Source organism: Melospiza georgiana, chromosome 15 (assembly GCF_028018845.1).
Source record: "Melospiza georgiana isolate bMelGeo1 chromosome 15, bMelGeo1.pri, whole genome shotgun sequence".
Lineage (NCBI taxonomy): Eukaryota > Metazoa > Chordata > Aves > Passeriformes > Passerellidae > Melospiza > Melospiza georgiana.
In genome coordinates this window covers 8,328,578-8,349,496 of record NC_080444.1, presented here as the reverse complement: position 1 = coordinate 8,349,496, position 20,919 = coordinate 8,328,578, and the positions used below count along the sequence as shown (strand labels likewise).

At 38.2% G+C, this 20,919-nt stretch overlaps 1 protein-coding gene across 1 annotated transcript in view; it reads left to right on the top strand.

Annotated features, from left to right (window-relative positions):
- Positions 1–20,919, top strand: part of SPOCK1 (SPARC (osteonectin), cwcv and kazal like domains proteoglycan 1) — a 263,977-nt gene that overhangs the window by 155,997 nt on the left and 87,061 nt on the right. The window lies entirely within an intron of this gene.

Below are 20,919 nucleotides of genomic sequence, written 5' to 3'. Positions count from 1 at the left end.
CTTCCAGTGCCCAGACTTCTCCTAATATCCAACCAAAACCTCATAAATATCATAATTATTTTCTGTATCTCCAGTGGTCTTGGTGAATTTTGTGATGAATTCACAGTTATGAGTTATTTTTTACCTGCAGATTTGTTTATGAGCATCAATTAATTCTTTTGCTGATTAATGTTTTCAGAATTCAGGGAAGAAAACTGAACAGTTCAGAGTCAAAAGAAAATCTTTTGACCATTGTTTTATTATAAAAGAAAGCCATTTCAAATAGGTTGGATTTTTTTTCCCAATTAACAATACAACAATATTTACACATATCTGCAAACTGATTTGAACTCTCTAAATCTGACTTTTCCTAGGAAGAAAAACAGAAAAAAAAGAAAAGGAATGTTTTTATGAAAAACATTTTATCTACCTCTAGTGCTGAGTATTGATTAATCTACTGGCATAAATTTTTGCTTCAGAAGAAAGAGCATTGAAATATTTGATGAAACATGCAACCACAAGACCAAATAGATTGCATTAAGTTACTTTCAAACAAAGCCATTGTACTGGGGAAATTGCCAGAATTTAGGCTTATTATTCCCAAGGGCAGCTCTGATAGAATCTTGGAGAGTTACTTTAATCCTCAGTGAATGAAAGTTCTAGACATGAACAGGATTGAGTAAATGTTTGTTGTTTGGGGTATTTTTTGTAAGTTGTTAACTCCAGTGCATTACTCTGTAAAGACTGTTATTCTTACTAATATCCAATCCCTCACGGTACATTGCACAGTTTAACTGTGGCTCATGCTGTTTGTCCACAAAGAGAAATGAGAAGCAGAAAAATCAAGGAGAGAGGGGCCTTTGAGGTCACAGCCAAGTGCAGTAGATAATGTGATGTGCAAGGGGTGTGCAAGTGATATGTGCAAGTCCTTGGAAGAAACTTGAAAGCTTTTAAAAGTATTTCATCTCCAGATTGCCTGACCACAAAGGTGCCTCCACTACAGCACAAGAGCTTGGGATTTTGCAACAGGCAAGTAACAGACACATGGAAATAAGGAATGTTTGTTTTGTTATGGAGTCCAAGTTGCCTTTTCATAAGACAGAGAGCACATGGCATGATGTGCCATCAATCTATAAGTGCTCGAGGGGACCACTGACTATTAAGAGAGAACAGCATTAGAGTCTGGCACTATCCTTTATTCCCCATTACATTATTTCTAAAATTTTGATTATGAAAATTATGATCTAAGCATGAACTCCCAAAGATTAATAGCTTTTCCTCCAAGAGATTTTCCATCAGTAATTGCCCAGGATTCAGTCCAAAGACGCTTGAATATTGGAACAGCACTCACTGGTGTTAAAAGCAGATATTACTCGACTGAGTAGGGTCATTTGTAAACTGTAGGTCTCCCCCTCAAAGTGGTCCATTTCTCAGTTTCAGCTCTGCCTGCATTAAATTGCTTTTAACTGAAGAGACCATGTGGAGAGGCTGTGAAGGGACTGGCTTTCATCCCACACGTTGATGTGAGCTCACTCAGTTCTGAGCCTCCAGTGACCTACTTGCTGCTAGGGGTTTCTGCACAAACACCCTCCAGCTGATTGCTTTCTGGAGGAAGCTGGCTATGGTCTGTCCTCTCAACAGATGAGAAATCATGTTCCTTTTAGGCTGTTTTCTGGCTTTCCCAAGCTCTAGGTGTGTTGTTGACTTTGGTATATTTGAAAACTCAGAGGCAAAAACCCCTGAACAATTCACAAACTTACGAAAGATCCTTCCTTGGCTTTAAGTCAAAGATGACTGCAGTCATCTTTAAATTCATATTGGATTACTGACTCAAAAATTCATATTGGATTACTGACTCAAAGCAAAAAAGAGCTCAAATTTTATACCATGCATTTTGGTATTTCCATGAATTTCCAAACTTCTACAGAAAAATGTACACATGAAAAACCATGGTCAGGCAGAGCACAGACACCTCCCATGGGAATTGCACAAGATTGTCACAAACAGCCTGGACTTTCTGCATCCCAAGGCCAGGTAGCCACTCTGCTTCTCTCTCCACAGAACTGCTTCATACTCCAGCAGCTTTAGGCCTCATTAGAGTAGTGCATGGTGATAGGCTCTTCCTAGACATGAGTAATTTTTTAAATACATGGTAATGCATAGCTCTCTAATAACAGACTTTAGAGTGCATCCTCATCCCTGTCTGCACTGGCCATGCCAGGAGATGAAGTTGTTCTTGCTGTCAGCAGGGGATTCAGGGTATTTTACTCACAGCCACCAAGCTCCAGGCTGCTGGGTGAACGTCTCACTGCTGAGGTGATTGGCTTCTACCCTGCAGCTCCTGCCTCACTGTGCTCTGCTTTCCCCAGAGAGAGCTGCAAGCACAAAGGAGGCACAGTGGGCATTGAGACAATCTCCTGCTGGTTGTTCCTTTCAGACCAGCTTCAGAGCACTCACTGAAACCACCTGAATACTTCTGGGTACCTTTGCTATCCTCAGAGCGTTTTCATATTGAACAGAATGAGAAAATAATTTCCTTTTTTTCTGCACTTTAATTAGCATTGATAAATAGTTTTTTGCGTTTAAAGATACTATTACTGAATGAGTTTAATACCTCTTTGCAATATTCCCGCTTATAATATTTCTAGTTGTATGCTTTTAGCAGTATATAAAAATGGACTAGAAGTGACTTCTTGGATCATTAAGTCTAATCCTTCTGCAAAAGTATAAAATAAACTTTTTCATAAGCCTATCAAGTTCTATCTTAAAGATAATAAGGTTTTTTGCCTCCTTTACTCCATTTGGATGAATTCTGAACATCCAAACCTTTCTTGTTGGAAACTGGCTAATATCTAGCCTAAGTCTATTCAAATCCAGCTAAAACTTTTGGAGTTTTTCTAAATGGTTCCTCAATATTTATTTTGGAATAATTACCTTCTATTGTTTTGCTAGATTTGGCAAATGTTCATAGTCTTTTCTTATAAATCAAGCTCTCTTAAAAAGACATTCCTCTTGCCTGTTTCAGTTTTCCTTTGTAGCAGAGATCATTGGGTTTGGCTGCTTAGATCAGTAAAGAAAGAAACCCAAAATTATCATTTCATCTTCTTGCTGTTTAAATTCTTTTTAGATCTTTGGTTTTGCAGTGACTCTGAGTTATCAAAAAAGATGTTAAGATTTTAATTCTTAATTTTTAGTTCTGAAATTAATCCTCTTTTTAAAATGGCTGTTCTATCCACGCCTGCTTTAAACCTCTGATGATTCTTCCATCATCACTCCTGTTGGAGTGTGTGCAGCTTGGAAGTCTTTATTCCAGGTGGGCTTTCACCTGAGCTTTCTGGAGGACAGCTCTGGCTTTGACACTTTGTGATCTCTAAATTGATATATATTGTAAATATATAAAGCAGTAAAGCAGTTTGCTGCTTTAAGTACTCCTGCAAAACATTCTGTATTTGTTTCATCCTTCTTAGAAACACACACTAATTACTTTTCTCTGTAATGTAAAACATTTTTTTATTAACACGATAACAAAAAGGAGGCCAGGGGAAGAGTTTGAAGTAAATGCCATACCTAGTTCAGCATTACATACAAACCATATATAAAATGCAGTGTTTAGAGCTCTGACTAATATGTAAGCTAATGTATAACGATGGAATATGCATGTCTGAAAGTTACTGTGTGAATGTAAGTTTGTGCAGCAGAGTCATGGGAAACACAAGCCAGCAGGAAAACTTAAATATATGAAAGGTAAAACAAGGACAACATCTTGTTTGTTCTTCAGTGGTTTTACTGTCTCAGTGGGTTCTTTTGGAGACTATATCTTGGTCATATATAAACCCCTTGGCATAGCTCTTATCAGCTTGTTGAGAGCCACCATCCAAAGCTAAGTTAGCATCCAAAAGTTCCCGTTTCCCTCAGGATAGCTGGAAGGAGGCAGAGTTAAAAGTTCAGTCACCTCCTCCATGGCATTTCTCTGTTCCTGATTTGGACTGTCAGCTGTTGATAGCATAAGGGATGTTGGCTTTTTTGTTGTTTGTAAAGCTCCTCTTGCTCACTTTAAAGTGAGCAAGAAATGAAAACTGTAATTGATATAAATGTCATCTGCTTGGCAAATGTCACGAGATCTGCCAACAAATGAATAGTGAACAAATGAATAAAATTGGAAGGGATTCACTGCCTCTGAATCCTCATTCTCTAAGAAGCTGTTAGGCTTTGCATATGGAGTAGCCTCATAATTCTTGGATTGTCAATGCTTTTTCAATCAATCTTCATACATCATCACCACTATCATGAAAACACAAACAGGTTGGTGTAAGAGGATGTGGGGTCCAGGAGGGCAGTTCTGCATTGGATTCTTGTCAGCACCATTCCATTTCACCACTGGCCCTGGTGGTCACATGGATGTAGCTTTGCTTTGCTGTTGTCTGACTTCTTCTATGACTACATTAATCCTCACATGACTTGGAATCTGCAATATTTTCGGGTTTATCACAGACCAGTAAGTTAAGGATGTATTTCCTGATTCACCTTCTTTGTGATCTTTATAAAAATCTTAACCATAGAATTGCTGGAAGCAAATTTGTGATAATATTTAATATGTGCCTGTATTTTTGCTTTTTATCCCTATCTTAAATCTGTTGAGTAATCCAGTCAGTCGTAAATTACTATTTAATGTTCACAAATGACCTCCAATGCACCAAAAAATTATACTGTGTTTATACAATAATTTGTTTAGTGGAGATTCTAAATTTATTGCTGGTTTTTGCTGTAGAAGCCTCAGGACATAAATGTGTTCAGTGGAAGTCTTTTTAGTGCTAATAAAAGCCATGCTTTTGTAAGATTGGGACTGATGTTTACAGTAAAGGAATTTTAGTGAAGTTTTTCTTCAATTTCCAGCATCCTGTTATATTGGAAAAATGTTACACATGCAGCATTTAAATTTAAATCTGCCTTTTGGTAAAATGGCATTATACATTCCAACTGCAGTCAATATTACAAACAATATACTTTGTATGAAATTTGCAAATTAGGCATTAAAAATATTGCATTTCATTTGATGCTGGCCAGTTTACTGCTTTTTCCAACTGTGTGTCTTCCATGTGGTGCAGACTCAATACACATATCTTATAAACCAACTAAAAACTGATCTTTATTGTTTGCAAAACAGTTTTTATTTTTTTTATTTTATTTTACCTTTGCACTGCTGAGATTTGCCAGTTATTGCTTCTGAAGCCTTTCCCTGGCAGTGAAAGGCACCAATAACAAAGGCTAAAATTCTGATCAGCTGGGTCAGACTCTTCCACACCTCCTGCCTTGAGTATTCACAGCTTCCTACCCACATGTAGGGCTCTGCTGGGGGAGAGCTTTGGCTCCACCAAAGCTGAGAGTGGTTTCCAGCAGAGTTCTGCTAAATTCCACATCTCCTTCAACATCCTTCATTTCAGGCACAAAACTTCACTAGGAAAAATGATGAAACCATAGCCAAGACTACCCTAAGGAATTCATCAACGAGCTTTCATTTTTGAGTTGAAGCTTGCAAAAAACTTGCGCTGTGAAGATATTTCCACAGAGGTTTGCCAGTTCCAAACTAGATTAACAACAAAGACGTGAATGTCAGCTAAAATAGAAAATTGAAAAAGATAGTCTTTGGTGTTTGATCCCTTTCAGAGCCATGCAGTTCCATCTAATGGCATTCTTCTGAAAGAAATAGCACATGAAAAAAATGAAAAGGAGCTTCTTGCATCAATCATTTTCTTATTTGGTGCATGTTATGTTATCAAAATTAACTTTTAATCTATTACTTCCGGCTTCTTTAATATTTAAATTTCTATCATTCTCTTTTTATTAACAAGCTTATGATTACTCCTTAGTGCTTGACCAGAGCTCATCAAGAGTTCTACCTACAGATTTTCAGTTTAGTCATTTTGTATCAGATTTCTTCAACCAATGAACCACAGATGAGATTATTTATGGACATGAGCCACCAAAGTACATTCTGCTCAAAGCTTTGTATGTAGGCAGTGCTAAACATGATTAGAAATCGACCTCAAGTATTTTGCTTCTTTAAATGTGTTTGCTCAGGTATCACTGTTCTACTCCCAAATTATGTATAGATAGGTGACGCTGAGCCATTCACCTTTTAGGCACAAAGAGTAATACCTGAGAACTTTTGAAAGAATATTTGTTCTCTCTCAAGGTTTAAAGCAGTCTTGTAATATATGAGAATTTAATTCCTATGAGCACCTTCTACATCTTGAGAGGCAGGGCAGAAAAATCATGGGCATAAGAAAAATGTTCCTGCTCATTGCAGGAGGTTGGACTCGATGATGTTTTACAAGTCCCTTCCAACTGAAACTATTCTATGGTCTTTGATCTGTATAGTCATTCTAAGCTGCTTAACCAGCTACAGCATAGAGCTGTCTAAATAAATAAATAAATAGGAAATACATCATGATAGATTCCATTACATTAATGGAGCATAATTATCACAAAACATTTCTACAGATCTGTGTTATTAAATTTTTGTGAAATAGCAAGGGCAGGAAGATTAACAAGTTTTCAAATTAGTTAAGAGAGAATTAACAAGCCTTCATTTTGTTATTACTTATTGCATTTATGTTCTCTACTTTCACAATGAAATCCTAAAAGATTAATTACAAGCAAATACAGAATGTTCAGTAACTACAATTTTAAAAAATTCTGACACATCCCATAGAGGTATTTCCTACTCCAACTAGTGGTAAAAAAAAAAAGAACCTGAAATCTTGCACTGCAGTCACTGCAGTCAGTGTAAAATTGCTACCTCTATGAAATCAAGTATTGCAATTAGATAAAGTACTTAAAACTGGGGGTTTTATTGTTCTTGGATTAGCTCTTAACTTTGTGAAATTATCTCTGTAGCTTTTGCTCAGTTTGGACTTGACTCCCTGCTGAGATTTTTTTTGAACTTTGGAACATTTTGAGAAAGTGGAAATAGAAATAAGCTCAAAATGAAAACAAGCTTTCAGCTTTAAGCATTGAGTAGATGTGTGCTGGAGTCTTCTGACAAACTGCTTTTCCTGTCAATTCAACAAAACATTTTCTAGCAATGTAAAGAATAGTTCTTGACAAGAAAGTCTCTCACCTCACAAATGTGAGTAGGATGACAAAGAGACCTTGAATGTAGAATGTGAAAAAGAGAGGTTCAAGCCTTGTCACTCACGTAGAATAGACTTCTGGATCTTCTTGAGTAGTTATTGAATTCTCTTTCCCTGAAAGTCTGGAGGTTTTAGTCCTTTCCTTTGTTGTTAATTGGAGAAGAGATTGATCTCTTCATTAATTATGCCAAATTCACCCAGCAGCCTGATGGTTATGGCACTCAGCTGGCACTCAGGATTCACTGAGTCTCTAGTGCTGTTGGAAATAAAATCCACTCCCACAACTTCCCAGCACACCTTTGAGAAGTCAGTCAAATTAGAATGGCGCTGTCATCACCTCCCATCTTCGTGGAGTGACAAATTTATTTCATGCTAAGCTTGTGAAGAGAGTCAGTAGCATATAGACAGCTCCAACTGACTCAAGTATTCAATTATCATTTGCACCTAGAGAAAATAAAACATTATCTTTCATTATCATCTCTGGAGATAGAGATAGAGTAAGAGTTTGCTCCTGGAAAAGTGTTAGAGATATTTTTTTCTTCTCTTTTCATTATTTGGAAGTGATCCAGCATTGGTGCTTTCATGTTTTATTTCTAAAATGATAGTTATTAAACACACTGTATTATGATTTGTGAAAGATGAAATCCTTTGCCTTGGTCTTCACTGGTTTCTGATGAATGCCAGCTACAAAAAAACATCCCATGTCTTCTTTCTTTTCCATTTCCTGGGACAGTATCTTTAATAAGTAATAATATTGCAAAATATACTTTCCCAATAGCCTTCAACTTATCTTTGTTCTGTGCCTAGGGAGAATAGGCAATTTCTGTCATTACCTCTCTGCAGAGTTTTCCAGGGAAAGCAGATGCTTCAGTGTTCTGAGGACTTCCTACTACACCTGCAGGATTCAGAAAGAGAAAAAGCTCACAAATCTTGTGAACACTTAGTGATGTGATCGCTCTAATTACTGCAGTGTCTTGCTTACATTTTACTTTAACTCCAGCAGCAAAACTTGTCTTGAAATAAACATTCTCTGTCACTGTGCTTTCTCCTTTCTAGGTCTTCACTCTGAAATTATTTTTTCCCTTAGTGAGGGCTTATGTTATCTCACACATCTGAATGAACACTCTCCTATACAATGTCATGCAGTTTTAAAATAAAGAACAGTTTTTACCTAGAGGCTCTTTTACAACCGTGTCAAATTTCAAAACTATGTTAATTTTTCAAAAAAGAAAAATACATCCAAGGGCTAAAACATGTTGTGCATTTCATTGAAATCTCAATTATTTTCACTGTAATTTTTTTTGTCCTTCAAACCTAAAGGATTGTGCAGCTGATTTTTTTAAGGGGGTCATGGAAGGACGGTCACAACAGTTTTGATTTGGATTAGAAGAGTTTTCTACTACAGGCACAGTTCTGACCCAGACTGAATCATTAATCTGTAAATTTTTCAAGCAGCAGGTCTACTAGAAAAGAATAGTTTTGTAGAGATCTTGCTGAACATATTTCAAGTATTGAAGTTATGTCACTTCTGCAAGGAAATCTTTACAAACTTTTTATTAACACTGTTTGCATTCAAATTTAACATATTTTGTTCAGAATTAACATTCAGCCTGTCACCAATGCACATTGCAGCTTTGTGACTTCAGATTCTCTTGCATTTTTGTCAATTTTTCTTCTGTTTCCCCCTTTTTTTCTCCTTTCACTGGCAAATATTTTGAGCCTTTCAATTTATTTTTTTTGCTTACTAATATTAGTAAAAAACAATAACTTCTGCTTCTTATTTTATTGCAACTGCTACTGTCAGCTTTATTATGATAATATCTAGGAAAATATTCTTTAATATATATGGGGAGTAAGAGTAGGGAATTTTGCTTCATTTATCTGGCCTCTAGCTTTAGTCACCATGCAATCCATCTTCTTTTATGAAACAAAACAAGCCATTCTGATTAGTTGGTTGTTACAATCAGTGATCCTCAACTGTGGAAAATTAATTAACCTTAGTAGTAAGACATAATGTGAGGTTTTTGTTCATTTGCTTAATGAGTTAAAAATTCAGGTGAACAGAGCCGGTTAAAAGAGATGAAAACATTAATGAAGACCCAAACCTGCTCCTCTAGTCTTGCATCCAGTCCCTTGCCTTGCAGTTCAGCAGACAGAAACACAGGAAACTTACACATGCTCTGCTTCTTTCCTCTTTTTTATAAATTCTGAATTTGTACCTTATTGGCATTTAAATAGATAGTTCATGTTGAACAAAAAGGACACTTTATAGTTTTGTTGCATCAATTATTCTGTCCATTATTCATTGCCCTATGTTGTAATGTATGTGCCATTATTCTGGGTAGCTTTAAATCTCTTTCAAGTCCCTTGACAGATTTTTGTAGTTTTAGCTACCCCAGTTTACCCTGAGCCCAGGACTGCCAAGCTGAATTACACCACGGTCATCCCTGCTTAGCACCTCATCCATAGTTAATTTCTTGAGCCTCTATGTTTTATCTGTGCATAAATTTTTCATTTGCAACAACACTTTATCTTAGCCCAGAAATCTGGGGGTTTTGCTAATTAGTACCTTCGTTAGTTCAGAAATTTTTGCTTCATTTTGAACCAGCTGCCTGCCTGTGTAACAGGTTCACAGTGCTTTTAGAAGCTCCTATGAATGAAACACAACGAGAGGTTTTTCATTTCAGAAAGAGTTTCACCCAGCCCTGTGCAGCACACCAGAAATGTGAGTGCTGAAATGGAAACCCTGCCCTCCTCCCAGCCCAGGAGAGAGCTGCTCTGACACTGACACCTCAGGATCACCATCAAGATGAGATAAACTGCCTGCAGAGCCTTGTCAGGAAATACAAGCTGAATTTTCAGTGCTGCAGATATTCAGTGTTTAGAGGGCCCTCTGCTAAATTCCAAAAGGTAGAAAAAAAATGAGGATCAGTAGAGCATGAATCTGAAGCACAGTTATCAACACAAAAAACAGCCTTACAGCTGCTATCATGCAACCCTCAGAGGAAGATTTAACCAGCCTCTGCCTTCCTTTAGATGGAAGGAAATGGGCTTATGAAGAAAGTATCCCAGTGCATGTTTTCAGCTCTGGAAAGAAAAAATTCATATTTTGTATTTTACCTTTGCAAATATGTCCTGCCCTCACCAAAAGTATTACTTACTAATTAGCCCTAAATCCAAAAGTACATTTGTACCCTGAGTAATGTAGAGACAGAAAATAAAATAATAGATTGTAAACAAATGAAATAAGAGAATGATTGCTAAGATAATCTGAAAGAATTTTAGGAAGATATAGGACATAGCTAAAATCATGATTGCCTCTTGGGCATTGTGGAAAGCAGAAGGAAAATGTGCTCTGGTTTGCAGCTGGGGAAGGGAGGATATGGTTAAAGAATAAATCCAAATAAATGTGACAGGGAAACAGCAGCTGAAAAAGGAAAAAGATGATGTGGGAAGAAATACAGGATATTTGGTCTTGACATAGTGAGCTTCTAATGCGGACAAGATGTTCCTGAGAGGAAATGGCAATAATAGTGCAAAGAGATGGAAGGATAAGCCAGAGAGGACTCCTATAAAGTTTCTCAGACTTCCAAGGACTCAAGTGTAGAAAGATGACTAAACTATTACAGGTAAAGCACCAAAATGACATTGAGATACAATTTAGAGAGAATATAATACTTAATATGATACATCCTAGCAGAGAGGAAAAGAACAGTCAGGAGTAGATGAAGAAATAACTGCTTCTCCTAGGGGCCTCATTTCTGAGGCTGAATGAAGCAGAAGAAAGCAGAAGTAGGAGGGAAAAAGTGTGCGGAAAAGGAGACTGAGGGGGAGGATGTCAGGGCAAAGCAGTCAGGCTGAAAGATTAGAATCAAAATGTTTAAATACAGCAGTGAGTAAGAAAGGACACTGCAATTTTTTCACAATTTTATAAAATTTTTCCTTAAAATAGCTGACCAGATCTTGGGAAAATAGGGCTAGAGGAGAAAGTCAGCCAAGCCGGTCAGGCAGAAGATAGACCAGAGTCTGTAGGATTTGAGTAAACAAAAGCGTTTTTTGAAGAAATGCAACAACATTTGGGGGAAAATAATAGCATTAATTTACAGTGACAAAGAATTAGTGCAGTCCTTATGTTTCTACCACAGCAGCAGAGAAACTATGGAAAGAATAAGAACGGAGTCCAAGGAATCAATGTGAGTACCTGAAGTGAAACTGGGTGGCAAGAAGTGATGGAAAGTAAAGGGGCACATCTTGAGCCAACAACACCCAAAACTGATTCCTGTGTAATAACTCAGCAGCAAAGTATTTAATTTTTTCTTACAACCTGCTAAAGTCCCAGGTAATGTTATGCTTTCTATCTAAATATGCCGCTGATTGAGTCTTTCTTTTTTACACAGTAAAATCAAAAGTAAACTTTTGAGGAAGCAGCTATAAAATGCTGACAATATCAAAAGTATGAGTAGATACATTGCCTTTTAAGACCACCTTAATCTCTGTGGTAGAGGGGCCTCTGGAGCTACCTGGTGAAAGAATATGGGAAGAAGGGATGGTTTGTAAGGCACAGGTGCTGGGCTTTGACATTCAAGGTCACAGCAAAGTGAGACCTTACACACTCAGTGGAAGTACCTCATGAAATGTATATCTTGCAGTTTCTGCAAGTATGTCAGTTGAACTCATCTTCAAATTTTACCCAAAGGTGTGTTTCACTGTGTGCTGTCCCTGCACTGGATCATGTGCATTCAGTTTGTGTCATAAATTAATGTGATTATGTAAATGCTGTCCATCAGTTGGGCCCTTCCTGAAGCTGTAGTCACCTTTCATTAAGACACAGCCTGATATAAGATGGGTTAATGCTCCTGATGGCCTCATTTGAGAAGCTGGGAATGGTATAGATATTATGAACTCCATCTCCAGCATCCAATAACCAGACAGACAGCACTGAATGTGTGAGAAATTCAGCAGAATGTTTAGACATTCATAGTACTGAGCTCTATAAATCAGCAGTGCTGAATAAGCAACAGGGGCATTAGCCTATTTAGATGCTAAAAAGGATGGGATTTTAAAATTACTCAGCTCCTTATAGTATTTATAACTGGTTTAGTTTGCATGCACTTCACTAACATTCATTTTATTCTGACATAGGAAACTGCATTCTGATTATTTCCCTGAACTTACCTGGAATAGTGGATTTTGACTACACTCTGGAGGTGGATTTGGGATTGATTTTTTTTTTAAATTGTCTGTTGTTTGACAAGCCAATTCTGTTCAGAAATCACACATGAATTCTTAGGTAATCAATGCTAATTGTAAAAATCCTCAGCAGCTTAATCTGCTGTAGCTTTCTTGAGAATTTAATAAGCCTATCTCATAATAAAATGTGTCAGAAGGGGCAAATATTTTGCTAGCACAGCTTGTAACTGATTGTCGGAACCATGGCACCAAGTATTCAAGAACAGGAGTACTGTGTAGTCATTTTTAAATAGAAACATTTGATTTAGTGCCTGAAGGGCAAGAATTTTTACAATATTTTTAAAATTCATTTACTTTCCCATCCCCTACCAGCAAAATGTCAATTTTTTTTTCTGAGGATTGCATGTTATTTGCCTTAGGATAAGCAAAAGCAACATAATGAAGCAGAACACAGCTGAGCTGTCTGAGGATGCTTTGGGGGGGCAGCATTGATTTTTTTCCCTTGGAGTTGCAACGTGACAATAAGATTTCTGAACTTTTTTGCTTCAGAAAAAAAAAAACTCTCATACTTTGGGTAGTGGAGCCATTTGGAATGTAGAATTAAGGATTGTGTTGCACACGACAGAATAAATAAGGCTGGGTTATAAACTGAACTGAAGGACATGGAGCTGAGCAAGACCCCAGGGTGAGTCTGTCACCTCTTTCAGGCCATTCATTTGTTCCATCAGTTCCATTCTGCCAAACTGCTGAATGTCTGGGGAGACATCAGAGCTTTGATGGTGCTAAACTTCACAGACCTCTGCATTTGGCCAAGACTGAGGGTGGTTTGAAAGCTGTTCTGTCCTCAGCTTCTGTGGGATTCATTGGTCAGGTTGGAGCTTTAAAATATTATTAAATGCTGCCAAGAAATCTGCCTTGAATTTTAGCCTTATTAAGTAACCTGCACCTGTTTGCACAGCCATGGATATGCAGGGTTCAACACTGGAACTAGAAATATGAGCTGGAGCAGGGAACTGGTGGGAAATGACTGCTCTGCCAGGTTTGGTGAAAACAATTTTGAACCTGTCTAATTTCATGAAACAGTGCATAGAGAGGGAGGATCAGCTTTCCTCCCCAAACAACCTGACAGCTCAGATTAATCTCACACACCATCAGCAATTCAGCCTCCTTGGAGATCTTGGCCAGTCCTGCCAGCAGGAGGAGGCAGACCTGATCAATGCATTATTTTAATATCAGGGTAATCAGATCCTAGGCAGAGAAAAGCTTCCTTTATCCTTTCAAAATGTATTATTTGGTAATAGGGGAAAAACCAATAAGCTGTCCTAGAAGGAAATAAAGAGGGCCAGTGCCAAAATAAAGGTAGTACTTGTGCTGCACCCTTCACCGTTATGTGCTTGGTGCCAAGTTCTTGCATCTCATCCAGCATGTGAAATGCAGGACTCATCCTGCAAACTGATCAGTGGTGAATAAGATTTCAGCTTTAATTACAAACTTCCTGCTATCTGCCCTCCTCCTTTGAAATTCAAGGCACTTCATTTTATTTTTACATAGTTTGGTGTCTGAGATTCCTTTTCATGTTAGTGGAAAAATAACGATGAAAAGGAAAATAATTCTCTTATAAAAATTCATGAGAACAGGCAGAGTTTAGAAGCTGTGTTATTTATTCAGGAGAGCACAATGACTTTTAAGAACACTGGGATTTTATGTTTGTGTGGATTTTTTGGTTTTGTTCTTTTGTTTTGTGTACATTGCCTGTTTTCATACCTGTGCAGCTGTTGAGCATATGTATTAGGTCTAAAAGTTGAAAATCATTTAGAATTCAGATTAAAAAATGAATTGCCTATAAGCACAACAATCTGTTAGCTAAGACTGTAAGTGGAACTTTCAAACACCATTTTTATGCATTGAGTGCTCAAAAGCAGAAATCCTTATGCTTCTCCAATGGCCTTAATAAACAACCTTATCATTTTTAGTCCAGGAATAAGTAAAGCCAGAACTAACATCTCAGAAAGATACTTGTACTGAAACCCTGATACTGGGCAGAGCTGTCCTGGCAGTTTCAGAGTATCCATATTGAAATTACATGTTATATCTGTTTAGACACAGACCTTGCTGCTTTCTGAGTAGCTTTGCTCAAGTGGTTGCATTTGGGGTTCCCTGACTGGTGTTGCAGGATCTCAGAAGTCACCTGCAGCAGCTGCATCACCTCAGTCAAACTCACTAGAGCTTTTCTGGTCTTCCAGGCCCTCAGAATCTGTGTCAGCTTTTCCAAGTCATTTCTTCCTTTAAAACACAGAGAAAGTAAAAAAATAACAAGATTCTTTCATCTTGCAGAACCAATAACCCTGAGGACCCTGGGCCCCCAGGCCCTTTTTTCTCTTTCCAAAGCTGGTTGCCAGCTGGACCTAGTGGGATCCATGCAGGAATCTTCAGGGCATTTTCCCTGCAAGATGTGTCAGGGGGTGTTCTTGCAAAACATACACTGTACAACATCTTTCAACCTTCCTTACATCCAGCTGACAGGCTCCTTCTGGAATTTTTTTTCCCCTTGCTTATTTCAAAATGTCTTCTTACTGTTGGTAAGAAATGGAGGCTCAACTCTTCCTATTCACTTGGAAATCCATGTTTTCATTTCACTGGAATGACACCTGGTACACTTTCTCTTCAGCACTTGAGATTTTTGCTTTAACTCTTCCCTAAATTTGTCATCTCTAACCCTGTTTTCTGAGTAACCAGTTGCTTTCTGGGAACACTCTGGACAGACTTAATTACTAATATAATCTCATCAATGTCATTGTTTGAAAGAATAGCAAGTAAGTAGAGTATCCATTTGCTGTGGGGGCCAGACTTGAATGAGTTCCATTCTGCCAGAATGGTCCCCAGCCATCACCAAGCCCCATTAAAACCTTTGCACATCTACCAGTGAGCAGTGGTCTTTTTATTTCTTATGGCTCTTTTAAGCCAGATCTGCTGGGGAGAAGATATGAAGGCAGCAAGAGAAAGTAAAACCAGTTAGGTGAAGTTATTTCTTTGAATATTGAAATCAGGGAAAGTGGTACTTAGTACAGTGGGATGATGCTGACATGCAAGGCTGCATGTTATTATTCTTTGTTTCTGAAAATGTAAAACCCAGGTGGAGAAATTGCTGTAATCATATATCTGTTCTCATTTTACAGTGTTTGTATTAAATAAAGAGTCTGTATCAGATTCAATAGCATAGTACCTTTGTTTTTCAAGGTAATATGTGTAGACTATTTTCTTCACAAATCTTGTCTGGTAGTGGCTCAAGGTATACACAGCTCTTGTGAAAAATATGAAAGGTTCTAGAAATGAGGCCAAGCTTTTAACTCTAGCAGAATACCAAAATGATACAAAGAGAGAAGAGAACACTGCCATTTATACTGGTAAATTTCAGGTTTGTCATTCCTTTCCTCGAGAACAAGAGAAACAACTTATGCAAAGTAAAGATGAAAACAGGCAGGCACTGCTGGCTTTATCTTCAGTGTGATAAGCTTCCTTCAGGGGGACATGAACAAACTGTGCATGAGGCATGGAGAGGGTACAGACAGTACATTTTAAACTGTTCCCACTGTGAATTTGTTCCAGCTTCAGGAAGCCATTCAAGTTTGCTGTCAGAGCTCCTTCCAACTTCTGGTACCTGCTCTGGTGCACTGAACTTTTCAATTTTGTTTTAATACAGCTTAAAATAGTTTTATGTGACTTAGGAATTTTTGTTTGCTTTAACATCCAAAAAGAAAGAAGGATGGATGGATGAAGTTAATCCTAATCTTGAGGAATATGTCTGTGAGAGCTATAATTGAATCTCCAGTACACAACTCACAGAGCTCAAAGACAGGTTTACCTGAGAATCCTTGCAGTGGGGGGGCCTCCTGTGGGTGCCTAACTCAAACCTGCCTTCCAGGGAAGAAATCTCTGGAAGAGACTGTTGGGAAGAGTTGGCCTTTCCTGCAACCAACCCAGCTAGGAGTGGCAACATCAATAAAAGTTCAGTAACACCAGTTTACCCCATGAAATAACTTGGATTTGTCAAGTCCATATTTTGTACATAAGGCCTGTTCTATCAAAAAAAAAATCCCAACCAGCTCAGTCCTGTTCAACAGGACCTGAAAAAAGTAGTTGTATGATTTTAAGCCCAGAAAACAAGATAGGTGTAAGTAATTTACAACATGAATTGAGCCAAATTCTATGGTTGTGTAACATCACTGAAACACCAAGTTGAAGAACAAGAAGAGACAGTACCAATCTCACAATTTGTTTACCTGATACTTTCTGTCAGAAGACATTGTGTAACTTATTTGTTGGGGTTTTTGAGAAACTTTCTGCTCTTATTTGCAGCAGACCTTTGAAAACTCACCTAAAAAAAACTCCTTTGGGTAAAGTGTCTTTTTCTTGTCCAATAGAATTACTGAATAAGTTCTAAAGTCCCAAGGAGAAATTTCTATTTACTGTCTGCTTCATCCTAAAAGTTTGTCAGGACTTTCAAAACAGTAGCCTGCCAAAGGAACCTGATTTATAATTGCATTAAACCCATCAATGCTTAATCTGCTAATTTACTGTATGTGCATTTGGGAGTAACTGATCTTGAAGCCAAGTAACATACTCTCAATATTGTACATTTTCTTCTTAATGAAAAGTCTGAACATGTGTTAAATATAAAATTAAATGTAAATAGACTGCAGATGTAAAGAAACAAAACATCTTTTTTTCTCTGCAAGTGCATTTATTTTGGCTTTGCCAGAGGTTTTTCCATATATGTGTTTCTATACTGTTTCTGAAAACATTGTTACCAGAAAATACAGAGATTCCCTAAATCGCTCAGCCTGTCATGCAATCAGGGGTTGGTCAGGAATTAAGGCTTTATATTTTTGGGTTTCGTTGCTGTTTTTTTTTTAAATCTGAGTCAATTTAAGGTGTTTTGTTTGAGAAACTTTTGCTGACTCAAAGGCACAGTTCAAACTCCCCATCAGTGCCCAGAACTGATGCTCCCTGCCAGGCTGGATGGGGCCAGGTGCTTCCCATCCTTGGGGCTGCCAGCTGCACCCAGCTGGGCTGAGCTGGCTCCCCTGGGCACACCTGGAAGCCATAAAACCTTGAGTGGAGCCACTTTTCCTCAAGGTCCTTTTTGCAGGGCTGGGGCTCTGTGCTTGGAACTGCGTGCTGATGTGCAGCTGTCTGTGCTCTGGCTGCCCCAAGCTGCCCTGCACCCTCCTGGCATCTGGCTGGTGGCATCTGCAGAGCCTCAGGCACTGTCCCTGCTCCTGTGCAAGCCAAGCAGATGGCAGCTCCCAGGATTGTCACAGTGTGTGGTGAGCAGTGTGTCTGTGTAAAGAGTAATGAACTTCAGTCACTGTGCAACTGTGAATGCTTGAGACCACTGACATTTCTTTACGTAACAAAATACAAGAGGCTGAATACTATAAAACTTACTAACTCCATAATTATTTTTCCTTTTGGTGCATTGGTTCGCCAGTCTGCAAAACAAAAGCCGACAGGGTTTGCCTATAAGTCTTAATACTTGACCAAAACATTCATGTGTTCCAGCTTCTGGAATAGTGAAAGTAGTCGTGGATCCTTTCAACTCTGAGTCTTAGAGCAGGATTAAAGTTGGTTGTCAGGAAAAAAAAAGCCTAATTTGCTTTGGCCTGGCTTGCTCCTGACACATTCATTCCAAACCAAGATAATTAGCATAGCAGAGCATTCCCAGAGTATGTGAATATGCACTTCCATTGAGAGGGGATTTGCTGGCTGGCTGCTTATGGCAGCCAGTGTTCTTGTCTAGGTTTTAATTTGTTTGTTTGTATGTTTGATGTGTTGTTAGGAGTTATAGGATTGAAAAGCTTCCAAAAGTCCTATCCAGCCTCTCAAAAATACTACTGCAGAAAAATACATGTTTGTGTTTGGAAAATTGATGTTCCTTTTACAAGATATGTTCTCAGCTGTGGTTTTGCTGGGGTACCTGGGTATCCAGTTAAAACTTTCAGCTGCTGGTCACTTGACCAAGCTGAAAAAAAATTAATTTTGACTTATTTCAAATACAGTGGCACTTTACACTCTCATTTTGGAACAACTTGCAGCTTGAGAAGAATATATTAGGTTTTGAAAGCCAGACTGTTTCTTGCACAGAAATGGCTGCTGTGCTACCAGTTCCATGCACCTGCAGGAATGAGGGAGCTTCAGATTCCTTGCAGCATTGTCTGCCTCATTACACACATTATATGAAGTCCTACTAAAATTGTTTATTTCATATTAATGGAATGCTTTGGGATCTACTCCACTGTAAATTCTTGTTATAAAACATCACACTTTCAGAGAATAAACTTCCTTTTATTATTAAAAGAAGATCCTGAAGACAAATGTGGGGGTTAGGAAGAGTAAATGTTTCCTTCAGTGTCTGCAGGCAGAACACAGCAAATGGGGCTCAGGTGAACCTGCTGAGATCCCCAGCTGAGGGGACATGCCAGGCTTGGTGTTGTGTTCCAGACAGCTGCTCTGAGAACAGAACTCAGGCCTAAGGCTGTGCATGTTCTTTATCATCTCTGTAAAGTGATGGAAAGGGCCACCAGGCTCAATGAGCTGCTGGAATGCTCGAAACAATCAAATTTAATTACTTTTTTCTTTCTTTTTTTTTTTTTAAGTGATGATGGGAGAATGAAAAACATCATCAGCTTCAGAGGAATTTTCCAGTAGGAATTGGCTTTGCAATATGAATCTTGAAGGGATCAAAGGATTAAATAAATTGGGAGCAAGGGAGTATAAGGCCGTGCGGAGATGGACAAGCAGCCCTGTCCTGAGTGGACTTTTCTTTTAATGCGATAATGCAGAATACCTGATGTAGTGTGGTCCACAAATGCTGTACAATGTGTTTATACTTCCCTCTCAGATCCTGTGATTTTTTAGGCATCAGTCTAGCTAAGAACTGCAATATATTTAATTTTGATGAGGTGCTCGTTAGTTCACTCACTCCTCTCCATTTTCCACGCTTCGTGGCTGATGGCTTTGATGATGATGGCACTAAATCATACACTTCAAGTTTATCATTTCTTGGCTGTTTTTCTATAACTAATCCTAAATGTTTTTCCTAACAATTTTATGTATAGCAAAGGAGCTATCTTTTGAAATTGTAGGAGTTAAAGTCAGTGAAAAATCTGCTTTAAGCTCTGACCTTCTGCAGACTCCAGAGGAAAGGCACAGCTCCTTTCACATTTGTCTCCTAACTCTGCCCATCAGTATCTACAGTACAATATTCAAACATATTTTTGACTCTGAGTTTGTGCATTTCTAGAAGTGTAGGGCTGTAAGTAAAGTAAATGAGGAAATTTTCCTGTCAAGCTGAAAAAAAAACCAAAAGTCATGCCTGTAATCCAAAGAGGTCAAGAAAATAAGATAATCATTACATTTTGATAACTAAGCATCAGATCCATAGAGCTGCTTCAGGGGGTTCAGAGCCAGTAAACATCCTTATCCAGAGCATTTAGCACCTGGTATATTGGTTCCTTTGTAGGCAGAATGCATCTGAAACAGGGAGTGCTGCTCTCTGCATTAAGGAGACTTCTTCAAGTAACAAGGGAATTTAGTCTTAAATAGTTGGCTTCTATTTTCATAGTTTATTATATCATGATTGGATTCCTTTTGTGGACCCAATCTTCTTAATAGTACTATTCATCTCTGGCAAAGGTTAGACTTCAGTGAAATTAGGACTGAGATGAAAGAATAGAATTATATTATTTAGCAGCTGGATGTGTCATTACATCAGAGTTGGTATTGTGTAGCAAATTGTAAGCTGCAGTGAAATTGCTTTAAAAAATATCTGTATATATTTTTCTAAAACTGTGATAAAGTCATTCAGCAGCAGCACATTGAAATGCATTTCTAGCTGAACTGTTATATCATATCTTTTTTCTTCCTGTGGTACAAGAACAGATGGCAGTTATTTTTCTTACCAGTCTCTAGCAAAGCTGCTGCAATGCTTTGCCTTCCCTTGTAAATGCTTTCAAGTGAAAGACAAGTACACACCACCAAAATGAAGCTGTATTGTAACACTGGATTGGGGTATCTAAAGCAAACTTTTCATCAGCTTGCAGCATTAGGCTGGTGATAATTACTTAATGTCCTATCAGTCAAGTAGTTCATTATGACAGGAAAATGAGCTGTTAGAGTCAATGGCACGTTTTGCAATAAGTTTTTGGAGCAGATGTCTTTCTTCATAGACATTTTTAATGCAATAATTGAGTATTCTATAACTTGAACACAAGTGCAGTCACTCCCCAGGGACACACATTGGTGGGTTTGGAGATGCTCGCTGTGACTTTATGGCATTCCTGGGGGACTGTGATTGATCTGAGAACCTCAGCTGATAATTCAGTAGCTGGTGTGTCAAAAGGGCTCCTGGCTGTATATTATATTCTGTATATTATAGCAATATACAGAATCACACACAAAAGTGTGATTCTGTATATTGCTATAAGCACAGTATAAATTGCAATGTTTTCTGAATGATTTTGTTTTAAAATCATTGCTACCTTAGCACCAGTTTGGCAGCTCTGAGAAGGCTTGGTGAAAGTGTCTCTAAATACAACCTGGTATAATGTTGCCTGCA